Here is an 11,447-nt window from a genome sequence, read left to right as displayed (position 1 = left end):
CTTCCATTAATTGAAATACTCCATTGCACCAGTGAAAGAGAATAGATTCCCTTTCCTTCCCATCCCCAAAACCTCCATTTCCATATTACATCCCCTCTCGTCACCGCTGAGCCCTCGATTGCCCATATTACCTCCGATCCAATTGCCGCCATTGACCACGAGGCAGGGTTGGGGGAAGGAAGGCGTTTCCCCACCTCGTCAGAGAGGGGAGGAGTGAACCAGCCCCGCTCGACCAACCATGAGCCAGGGGTTTGGCTACAGAGGGCGGAGGAAGAGCGGTCGGGGAGGTTCGCAAAGGTTGAGGGGCGGGGGCCTATATAACCCAAGGCAGGGCGTGTCCAAGGGAGAGATGCGTTTTTACAGAGTCGAGCTTGGAAGCAGAAACGGAGATGCACTTTTGAGCCGAGACAAGGAGGGTCACAAAGAGCTGAGTTGGTCGTCAGTGGTTGCGTTCAGTGGTTGCGTTCAGTGATTGCGTTGAGGGGTTGCGTTGGAGACGGAGTGGTTGGACCAAACAAAAGAAGAGAGGAGAGAACCCGTCACGCCAGACCCCCCACCAGCGCGTCGGCTCTGACCGTGATCCGACCCGTGATCCGACCCGTGACCCGACCCGTGATCCCACGCACACGACAGGATCGGAGGCATCGGCGGCCGTCGAGGTCCCGCCCGACGTCCCGTGCAGGATCAAGCTCCAGCCAGCTCCGTGCCGTCCTCCCCCTCCAGCCACGCACCGCCTTCCAGCCAATCCACTCTGCAATTCCCCGTGTGAGTCGTCTTTGTTTGTTTTGTCCTGGGTAGTTAATTAAGTCTGTATAAGCTAGTATTTTCCCTGTGTCACCTGCGTCTTATGTGCTTGTAAATAAACTTGATTGCTCCTTTTTGCTTGTGTGTGTAAATAATAAACCCCATTACTCGTCTGTACGTCTTCTCGTTTTAATTCCTTTTCCTCTTACATTGCGTCGCTTTTGTCTTTTCCCTCATTGAGCAGCTAGGGTGCGATACGGCCAAAGTCTGGGTGAATCGGGTGAGTTTTGTTAGGTCGCGGTCTTACACCACCGCTCGGTCTATAACATCTAACCGCGATCTATAACAATATACTAGTGGGGTCACCCATGGGAATCCCACGGGCATGGACGTCTTCATTTGGATGTTGCACATTCAGTATTCAGTTGTACAAACTGGTTACTGGCAATTTATCAGATCCACAAATGATTTAATCTCCACAATTTATTTACTTCTGATAACATGTAAAATACAGTTTGAAATGTGTGATTAGCTGATTACATCTCATGTAAAATGTGACTTCAAGACCTCAAATCCTCTCCCTCCCCACCCCAATCCCTCCCACATCAGGCACACTGCACCAGGGGGTGAATCACCCACAGGGGAGTGTGTACACACACACACACACACACACGGGGGGGGGGGGGGGGGGGGTGGGGGCTTTTGGGTCATGCACACACACGAAGGGAATGGGTCATACACACACACACACACACACACACACACACACACACACACACACACACACACACACACACACACACACACACACACACACACACACACACACACACACACGTACCTGAAGGTGACAATTCCATTCCCGTATTTCTCCTTCACATTCTTGATATCGCTCATGAGTTTGGGATGACTGCAGAATTCTGCACCATCTAGAATTGGCTGCAAAGTGGTAAAGACAGTTTCTCAGACTTTCTGACATCTCATCATGGGTTTTAGTAAGAACCTTCAAAATAGTGCAAATTGTCAGTAGCAGAGAATATTTTTGTAACGTTGAGTAATTTTATAAAATGCAATCTCACAAACAAATGGACGACAAAAACAAATGGAAAGTTTGAACTAAATTTTTACCAATCAAAATGCAACTAACCTTTGTTACTGCAAAGACTGATTTGTTACTGCATAAGCTCTGTTATAAATGCTGTTTAAAAATGTTATTTCATAAGTTAATAAAAGGTTTTCGCTTTGCCATAGTTTAAAATGAGAAAATACTCGCTTCATCTGTGCAGAACAGATGGCTTCGTTGTATACGTGCGTCCTTTACAGGCTAGATAGCCTAGTCGTAAACTCTCTCCTTGATCCGCAGACGGCGCCTCGAGCCGCGGGCAGGAAGGCGGATTATATATGTGTGGAATGTGAACCTTTCGTAGGATGCGTGAATTGTAGACATAGACCTTCTTTGATAGACTGTTAAAACATTAACTAATACTTCGTATAATCAAAGTGACGCTTGAGTTACGATAAATATGCTCTGGATTCAAGTTTAAATGAGAAAGTGAGCTGGAAGGTACATTCAACACCTGGAACTCATCCGAACGGCCTCATACATTTTATGGCCTTATCAGAACCAGGAATGCAATCCCCCTTCAGTGAGTTATATTTTCTGTCACTTCGGAGCCTTGAAAACACATCTGGTCCGGATCCTAACGGTGCGTGCTTCACTCCTCCAAGACGGAAGGACGGATGATGGTGGGAGGACCCTTTGCCAGTTCCTTTGTCCTCTCGGACTCTAGCGGAGATTCTCTGATAAAGCGTGTCCCTATATAAATGAACTGTGAATCGATGTGCTTTTAGGAAGGTTGACATGGCATGATGGTCCTTCGTGCTGTAGACGTCTTCGTTTTCCTCCAGATCTGTGTAATTGGTATTTAATAAAGTTCGTCATTCTCAATCTGTTGGTGGAATTCTGTTACGATCAAGGAGTCCTCCCCACATTTTATGGTGCCATGACTCGGATTGCAGCAGCGCGAGGACAAGAGGAGCGGACCCCGAACGACCGGAGGGAGGCTGCCTGAGGCCGGCGCCGGCACGCTGATTTGTTTTAAGGTGAGCATTGTCTTGTATTAAAGGGCTACTTTTCCAAATTCGAACCTCCCTCCCTCGAGCGGGCTCAGTCCGCTTCCTTGCCATCTGCCACTGCCTGCTCTCCGAACGAAAATTGTAAGTAAAGGCTATTTTCAAGCCTCAGAATGACGAGCCTTTGTTAAATTCACCAGGATAACGCTAAGGGTAGAATTTGCGCAGGATAACATTAAGAATAACGCTAAGGATAGAATTTGCGCAGGATAACATTAAGGATAACGTTACAGTTAGCAAGGAGGAGGGGGAAATGTGAGGTCGGACAGCCATAAGGCTGCACCGGTGACCGAGAACTTTCCAGGAAGGATCAGCCCAGAGACAAGATGGGGTATGCCATTGCATGCCAGGGAAAGAAGGGCTGTGGCTAACGTAGAGGGCCAAAGGAACATGGCCAGGAATAGGGAAACGCGCAGGTACCAGACAAGCTGGACAAGAGGGTAGTGACGACTACTAGGTCAAGCCAGGAAGCTCTAGACAAAGTTCTAGACAGGAGGGCAGCAAAGGAGCTAAAACTTTAGGGACAGAGGAAATAAGCAGCAGAAATCCAGGTAGAAAGAACGGAAGTGGGTTTTGAAATATTGAAAATTGAAGCAGGAGCTGCATTGTAGGAATTTGAAGCTTCAGAGCCAAAGGAAGCAAGCAGACAAAGTTCAGGATAAAACAATCAGGGAGGTAGTTAAGCAAGCAAATAAGCGGCTGATGCCTCTGGTCCAAGATCCGGACCAAGACCCCCCACCCCCCCAAGACCTGAGCTCAGTCCCGGGGCTCGAGGCAACACCCCAACACCCCCGCCCTGCCATACCCTTTCCACCTCAACCCACCCCGTCCAACCCGTCCCAAAAATCTTTTTTCCTTGAATGAGAGACGTAATATGAATGAACAAAGATTGTACATGGGAGTGGCTGGAGGAGGGGCATGATTTGAGTCGATCTGGTGTTCGCGCGACGTCTGGGAGACTCACTGGTATACGAATGAGGAATGAATGTATATTGGGATATTAATTGACGTGTGTATCTGGCCAATGTATTTGTCTGTATGACATATGCAAAGCAGAGGGTTTCGGTGTGAAGCGTTGTAAGTGGTCTGCTTGACGTGCGGGAAATCCAGGCCGGGAATGTCGATTTTAGCGTCTATCCGAGGGACCAGGTGAGGTCCTTAACTGAGTCCGGATTTTCATTTGTTTGGGAGTGTTTGGGAGCGATTTGATACAAATCGGGTCAGGAGAGCACTCGGAGGAGCGTTGATATGAAGCGGTTTCTTGGAGATGGTTACAAGATGGGCTGCCTTTGCCTTTCGAGCGGCAGTCGGGCAGAAATTTGGAATTTGTTGAATTAAATTCAGAATTTGAATCGAATCGTATGTTTGACGTGAATTGAAGAGTTCATTCAATGACAGATTGAAGAATTCAGTCAACTCAACTGAATTCAGAAGTTGAATTTAGAATACGGAGTCTGCTCAGAGTGCAGGTGATAACCTGCCTACTCAAAAAGGATGTGCCCCGCACGGTGGGAGGTCCGTGAATGGTTGGCAAAGGGTTTCTTGAATTGCCTGCAGGAATTATGCGATTAACGATTATATTGTGTATTGGTGACTGGTGGATTGTATGAGTATATCCCTGAGGCCGATGTGACCTTGGGAGTCAATGGGTCGTGTAATGAGAAAGATTACAGTTTTGCTGGTGTGAAATTATGTCATGGTATGAGATGCGGTCAGAGGTGCGAAATACACACCCTTGATCTGAAGGGAGAGCGGAGGTTGTGGTTTCATTGCTGTGTCTGTCTGTGGAGTTATATTTCTGAGGCATGGATTTCAAGGAGGAGGTGTGTGCCCTGAGAAGATTGTGGGTCGCAGATTGGGCACTCTGGGCTGCAGTTGTGTGGGCGCGCAGGAGAGTGCAGGGGGAGTGGGCGCGAGGAGGTGTGTTGATGAAGTGTGCGAACGAGGAGGGATGTGCGAAAGGTGTGCACCAGGTAGTGAGGGTGCTGCATGGTAAAGCACGCCTCCCACGGAAGTTCCTGGGCGGAGTGTTGACGGTTGTTTGATTCATAGGGTGTTGGCATTTTGCGATGTGGAGCCTCAATAATGGTCATTTGTCTGTCCGGATGTGGAGTTCCTGCAGGGGCGGGATGTTGCCGGACTTGTATTATTTGTGGGATGAAAGCGCTGGTTACCCCAATTCGACGTTTGTACCACCTTTCTTCGTTTGAAGTTTGACCTTTTGAAGTTTATTTGACCTTTGTTCGAGATATGCAAGGGAAAGAGGTCAGAGATAATTCACTAACCTTGGAAGAACGACAGGCTGAGCCAATCTACTGGGTGTTGCTTTAACGGCAGGATATAGAACTTAAATCTGGAAAGAAAGGACATATATTGTTGGTTAAAACTGACATCATGTACGTAATTAGTGAACAGAGAATATCGAGTTCTGTTTTTTGTTGTTGTGGTTGTCGTTGACGTCTCAATAGGTGATTCGGGGGACTCAAGAAATAAACAGACTTCCGGTGCCGACCGGAAGCGTCAGGTACAGTATGCTTTGAATTTAATTTAACCGGGCCGAGTACAGTGACGTGTTTGATCGAGCTCTGGGGATAGTCATGTTAAATGGAGGACATTTGGGAGGATGCAAAGAGATGCAAGTAACATGGATTAAGTTGTGGTATCAAGAGGTGGGTGCCCAGGTGTATTGTGGTTATTATAACTTGCTGATTATGGGGGGCGCACCAGTAGAGATCGGGTTGCATGGTGGAGCATGCATGCATGGAGCATGGAGCTTGGTGGAGCTTGGAGCATGCATGGAGCATGGAGCAGGGTGGAACACCCCGTGTGGTTGGAGGTTGCAATTGCGTGAAATGCAGTGAACATGCCCGACTTTTGGCTTTGCGAGGCTCCAGATAGAAGTTGGCATTTCGATACTGTGGATTATATTGTGCCTGTCTGGAGAGGTGATGTCCTGTGCTGAGGCTGGTGACACGCCTCTGTTATTTGTCTGTCTGTCTGTCTGATTGTAAGTCAGTGGTACGATCCTATGGAGGGCTAATTGAGTGCTCAGGCGTCATTGTTCCATGGAGGTAAGGTGTGAAATATAGCATAAATAAGCTATAGGTAATGGAAATATGGCAGTGTAAGCTCGCTGAGGAAGAGTTACCTGTAGTAGGGGACGTAACAGATTGGTGGATTATAATGACGGGGGAGCGCAATAGTATAAGAGGCGACTGGGAAGCGCAAGTCTCAGAAGGGAGTAGTCAGCTTAAATGATGCAGTGTGTGGGAAGGAGGTGATGAAAGCGTGGATGAGGGTTTCTGCAGCCGTGGAGGAGAGGGATGGACGGAGACGGGCGATGTTTTAAGGTGAAAGAAGGCTGTCTTTATGATCTGTTTAGTGTATTTGTCAAAGGAGAGGGTTTGGTCAATGATGATGCCAAGATTCCGGATGTGAGGGAAGGTGGATACTGGGAAACCATCAATGTTGAGGGCAGAGTTATGGGTGGTTGAGGTCGTTGTTGGTTGTTGTTGATCTGAAGCCAGGATTTTATTTCAGTGATGCAGTTTGTCAGGATAGAGTGGGTTGTGGTGATTGAGCCGTTGTAGATGTCACCAATTTTGCTTTGGATGAATGAAAGGAAGGAGATGCAGTTGTCTACTGTGAATGACAGGTGGTGTGTGTTATCGTTGTTGTCTTGGAAGTTCAGTTGTTGACATAGTCCGGAGTGCTCTAATTTGCACAGGGAATGACAATTGGAATGACAATTGAAAAGAAAAATTGAGTAAGTTACAAGTTTTGTTTTGTTGATCTGGGGACAAGCTAGTTTGATGGGTACCCTGGGGTCTTCGGCGTGTCTATGTGTTTGTCTGTCTGTTACACCGGACTCTTGAATGGGTTTTCATGAGACGAATTTCAGACATAACAACAGTGAGAATCTATTTTGAGCGAATCACAGTGGGTGAGAAAAACATTGTGTGTGACCAGACACCAGAACTGACCAGAATTGGAATTGGAATTGACCAGACAGACAGTAAGACATATTTCCAATAAATAGACCAGGTTATTTCTATTATTTGTTTATTCGCGAAAATAAATAAATAATAGGGGGAGGTTCATGGAGGTTAATGGTGGTTTGTTTGTGTTAATGGAGGTTAATGGTGGTTTGTTTGTGGTAATTCTAGTTGAAACTCTAGCTGAAATAATTTTCGTTTATTTTTTATTTTTATTTATTATTGATGTAGGAAACAGGCAAATGGGATGCTGAGAGAAGGATTAGAGAAAATTGGATTGAATTTAAAATCGAATATTGGATAAAATTGGATCCACTTGGAAAAAGTGGATTAGGAAATTGGTGACCAGGTGTTCCACCAGAGGAAAAAGACCAGGTGTTCGTGGAGCACTTCACCCGCAAGAACGCCTTGGAACCAAGGTGGAAGGGCCCAGTCCAGGTGTTGCTGACTACACCAACGGCTGTCTTTTGCGAGGGCAAGACCTCGTGGATCCACGCCACGCACTGTAAGTTGGCCATACAAGCACCAGACACTACACCACAGCAACCACAGTAAGGATGGGCCTAATCATAGGTACGATACTATTGATAGCGACAGCAGCTAGGGGAAGCTCCGATTCCAATAGATGCGAAAACGGAACCCGACACCTCACCGTAACATGGGGACAAAGAGTATCACTACCATGTTTCGAACAGAAAGCCCTGCACACAAATTGGGTAAGCGTAAGATGGCTAGCACTGTCGGCAGGGCCTGGACGCGTTGGCATTGTACTACGAAAGCAACGAGAGTTCCGGGAAAACGGGAAAGCTAGCATTAAGACCTTGGCCCAACCAGGATACAAATGGGGAACCCCTGATTTTAAGCTACAAACACGCACACGCCTAGAGAAAGGCATGACTATGCAGGTCCGGTGCAGCATCTGGACCCCTGGCGCGGCCAGTGGCGAAACTAAATACACACCATGCATCGAATACATACTCATGCCGCAACCCCAGGATAAGGCCCCAAAGAAGGGTGAAAACACATATTGGAAAGTGGTAAGAGAGGTGGCGACAATTCAAAATAGGACACACTGCTGGTCGTGCATGCACTTTCCCCAAGCAGGCACCACAGGAATACACATGATAGTGCTACCTCTGTCCCTCAATGACCTTTGCTCACAACCTATCGATTCCTCATGTCTAGTCACCACGCTGGAAAGAGAAGGGGTTGGCAACGGCAAGAGTTGCAATCGACAATTTAATTATCGCCCGTCAATGATTGCCCATGTGGCCGAGAGGCCTGCCCCCATCTGGGTCAAACCACAGAAAGGGATGGTCTGCCTCCAGGGTTCCGGCCACTTGCTTATGGGAGAATCAGAATGCGCCTACACTCTCCCCGGGAAGCTGGGACAAGGGAGCACTGGGATTACATTACGAATAGTACTGCAAGATAAACACAACCACAACATAACGGCTATAACATTCTCTAGGGGGGTTAGTAGGATTAATGGGGTGATAAAGGGACTCCAGTGCTTATCCACCCACCTGGTCCCACCCCATGGGACAATGTTTATATGCGGCGACAAGGCTTACCCCTATTTACCAAATAATTGGGGGGGCACATGTTATCTTGGTTCAGTCCTTCCTGACGTTGAGATACTGGATGAGCTAGACCCAAAGTCCTTGGACAGGCGACATAAGAGGTCAGTCATGAACGAAGATGGAACCACTAAACTACACGGGAGCCTATGGGAAAAGGTGTTAGGTTTCTTCTTCCCAGGTGCGGGCACAGCCATGAACAGCTTCCGGATAGATAAATTGGCTTTGGCCCTAGAAAAGGTGGCAAACGACACCGCTACGGCTCATGACATACTATTGGACACGGTAGTTCACATGCGTACAATGGTGATGCAAAATCGGGTGGCTTTGGACATGCTCCTGGCAGAGAAAGGAGGGGTATGCGGAATAATAGAGGGAAAATGTTGCACTTACATACCTGATCCATCCGAAGGAGTGTCAGCCGCAATAGTGAGACTAAGGGAAACTAGCCACGCCCTGACGATCGATCGGATCGCGCGCGAGAACTCTTATAAATTTAGCTGGCTCACTGACTGGTTCCGGGGATGGACGGGCACTATAGTGAAGTGGTTATTGACCGCACTGGCCGTGATAATCGGGGTAGTAATTTGGGGGGCACTAATGAAATCTTTAGTCCTCCTCTGTATGAGAAAGTACTTTACAGGATGGAAAATGAAGAAGCCGCCGACAACGACTATGGTTCTGACCACAGAGGCCGTCGACCTGAATGGGTCCTTCAACAAGGCAGCTGTGACCGGCGCTTCAGAAGATTGTATTGATTTTTGTGATGACTGATACTTGTGTTGAAAATCCCTTGTGGGAACTGGCTGCTGCCTGTATTGATGTTTGTGATGACTGTGATACTTGTGTTGTAAACCCCTTGCGTGTACTGGCTAACGCCTCTTATGTATTACAAGCTCACAGCTGTACACCCCCTTCCGACCCAACTATGGATCTGATTGCGACGCTGGGTCTGGCAGTCGAGGGACCCGACGTGGATATCCTAGACCCGCAAGCCGACCAGGCGTCCATGGGAGACTTTGACATAAAGGAAGTCCCTCTCTTTGCTTCAAATGTTTCGGATCTCTTTGCTTCAAGTGATTCGGATTTTAACGCTCTGTACCCTGACCAGGAACATGAGACACAAGATACTGACAACATTATGTATTCCCCAGAACAGCAGCACGTGAGAGGTCTCATGGGCATGATCGTTGATTAACTTCGAAGATCTGCAAGGACCGCGTCTGCAAAGGGTGGGGAGAGCAAGTTCCGCAGGGGAGGTGGTTGGCCCCCTGGCGGGGCAGAACCTCATCTGGACCAGACGCCTTCGTTGTGGATCCGAAACGTTAATGGACTTTCATGTTCTGAGCCCTCAGGTTCCAAGCACGCACCACACGACACGTTCCCCAAATGCACGGGCGAGGCGCTATGGGCGCACGGTATGCCCTTGGGAGATACCCGCATTACACGATTGTCTTTCAATAAAGCCCGATGCGGCATGTTGTCTCTTGAGATACTTTGTCTCGACGAGACAAGAGGAAGGTTAATTGTCAGGTAGCTGATTTGTTACTGCATAAGCTCGGTTATAAACGTCGTTTGACTGATTTGTTACTGCATAAGCTCTGTTATAAATGCTGTTTAAAAATGTTATTTCATAAGTTAATAAAAGGTTTTCGCTTTGCCATAGTTTAAAATGAGAAAATACTCGCTTCATCTGTGCAGAACAGATGGCTTCGTTGTATACGTGCGTCCTTTACAGGCTAGATAGCCTAGTCGTAAACTCTCTCCTTGATCCGCAGACGGCGCCTCGAGCCGCGGGCAGGAAGGCGGATTATATATGTGTGGAATGTGAACCTTTCGTAGGATGCGTGAATTGTAGACATAGACCTTCTTTGATAGACTGTTAAAACATTAACTAATACTTCGTATAATCAAAGTGACGCTTGAGTTACGATAAATATGCTCTGGATTCAAGTTTAAATGAGAAAGTGAGCTGGAAGGTACATTCAACACCTGGAACTCATCCGAACGGCCTCATACATTTTATGGCCTTATCAGAACCAGGAATGCAATCCCCCTTCAGTGAGTTATATTTTCTGTCACCTCGGAGCCTTGAAAACACATCTGGTCCGGATCCTAACGGTGCGTGCTTCACTCCTCCAAGACGGAAGGACGGATGACGGTGGGAGGACCCTTTGCCAGTTCCTTTGTCCTCTCGGACTCTAGCGGAGATTCTCTGATAAAGTGTGTCCCTATATAAATGAACTGTGAATCGATGTGCTTTTAGGAAGGTTGACATGGCATGATGGTCCTTCGTGCTGTAGACGTCTTCGTTTTCCTCCAGATCTGTGTAATTGGTATTAATAAAGTTCGTCATTCTCAATCTGTTGGTGGAATTCTGTTACGATCAAGGAGTCCTCCACACACACACACACACACACACACACACACACACACACACACACACACACACGGCGGGTGGGGGCTTTTGGGGCATGCACACACACGAAGGGAATGGGTCATACACACACACACACACACACACACACACACACACACACACACACACACACACACACACACACACACACACACACACACACACACACACACGTACCTGAAGGTGACAATTCCATTCCCGTATTTCTCCTTCACATTCTTGATATCGCTCATGAGTTTGGGATGACTGCAGAATTCTGCACCATCTAGAATTGGCTGCAAAGTGGTAAAGACAGTTTCTCAGACTTTCTGACATCTCATCATGGGTTTTAGTAAGAACCTTCAAAATAGTGCAAATTGTCAGTAGCAGAGAATATTTTTGTAACGTTGAGTAATTTTATAAAATGCAATCTCACAAACAAATGGACGACAAAAACAAATGGAAAGTTTGAACTAAATTTTTACCAATCAAAATGCAACTAACCTTTTTACCTAACCCTAACAACTCAAAACTTTGTTACCGCACAAGCCACACAAGTTAAGGTTAAGGTTAGAGCCGCATAAGATCTGCCAGCAA

The 11,447-nt window shown here is 47.2% G+C and overlaps 1 long non-coding RNA gene across 1 annotated transcript in view; it reads left to right on the top strand.

Moving 5' to 3' along the window:
• Window positions 1-11,447, top strand: part of LOC137433756 (uncharacterized) — a 160,891-nt gene that overhangs the window by 71,999 nt on the left and 77,445 nt on the right. The gene's annotated exons all lie outside the window — the stretch shown is intronic.

This window comes from Myxine glutinosa, chromosome 10 (assembly GCF_964187855.1).
Source record: "Myxine glutinosa chromosome 10, kmMyxGlut1.1, whole genome shotgun sequence".
In the NCBI taxonomy this organism is placed as follows: Eukaryota; Metazoa; Chordata; class Myxini; order Myxiniformes; family Myxinidae; genus Myxine; species Myxine glutinosa.
This window is presented reverse-complemented; position numbering and strand designations above follow the sequence as displayed.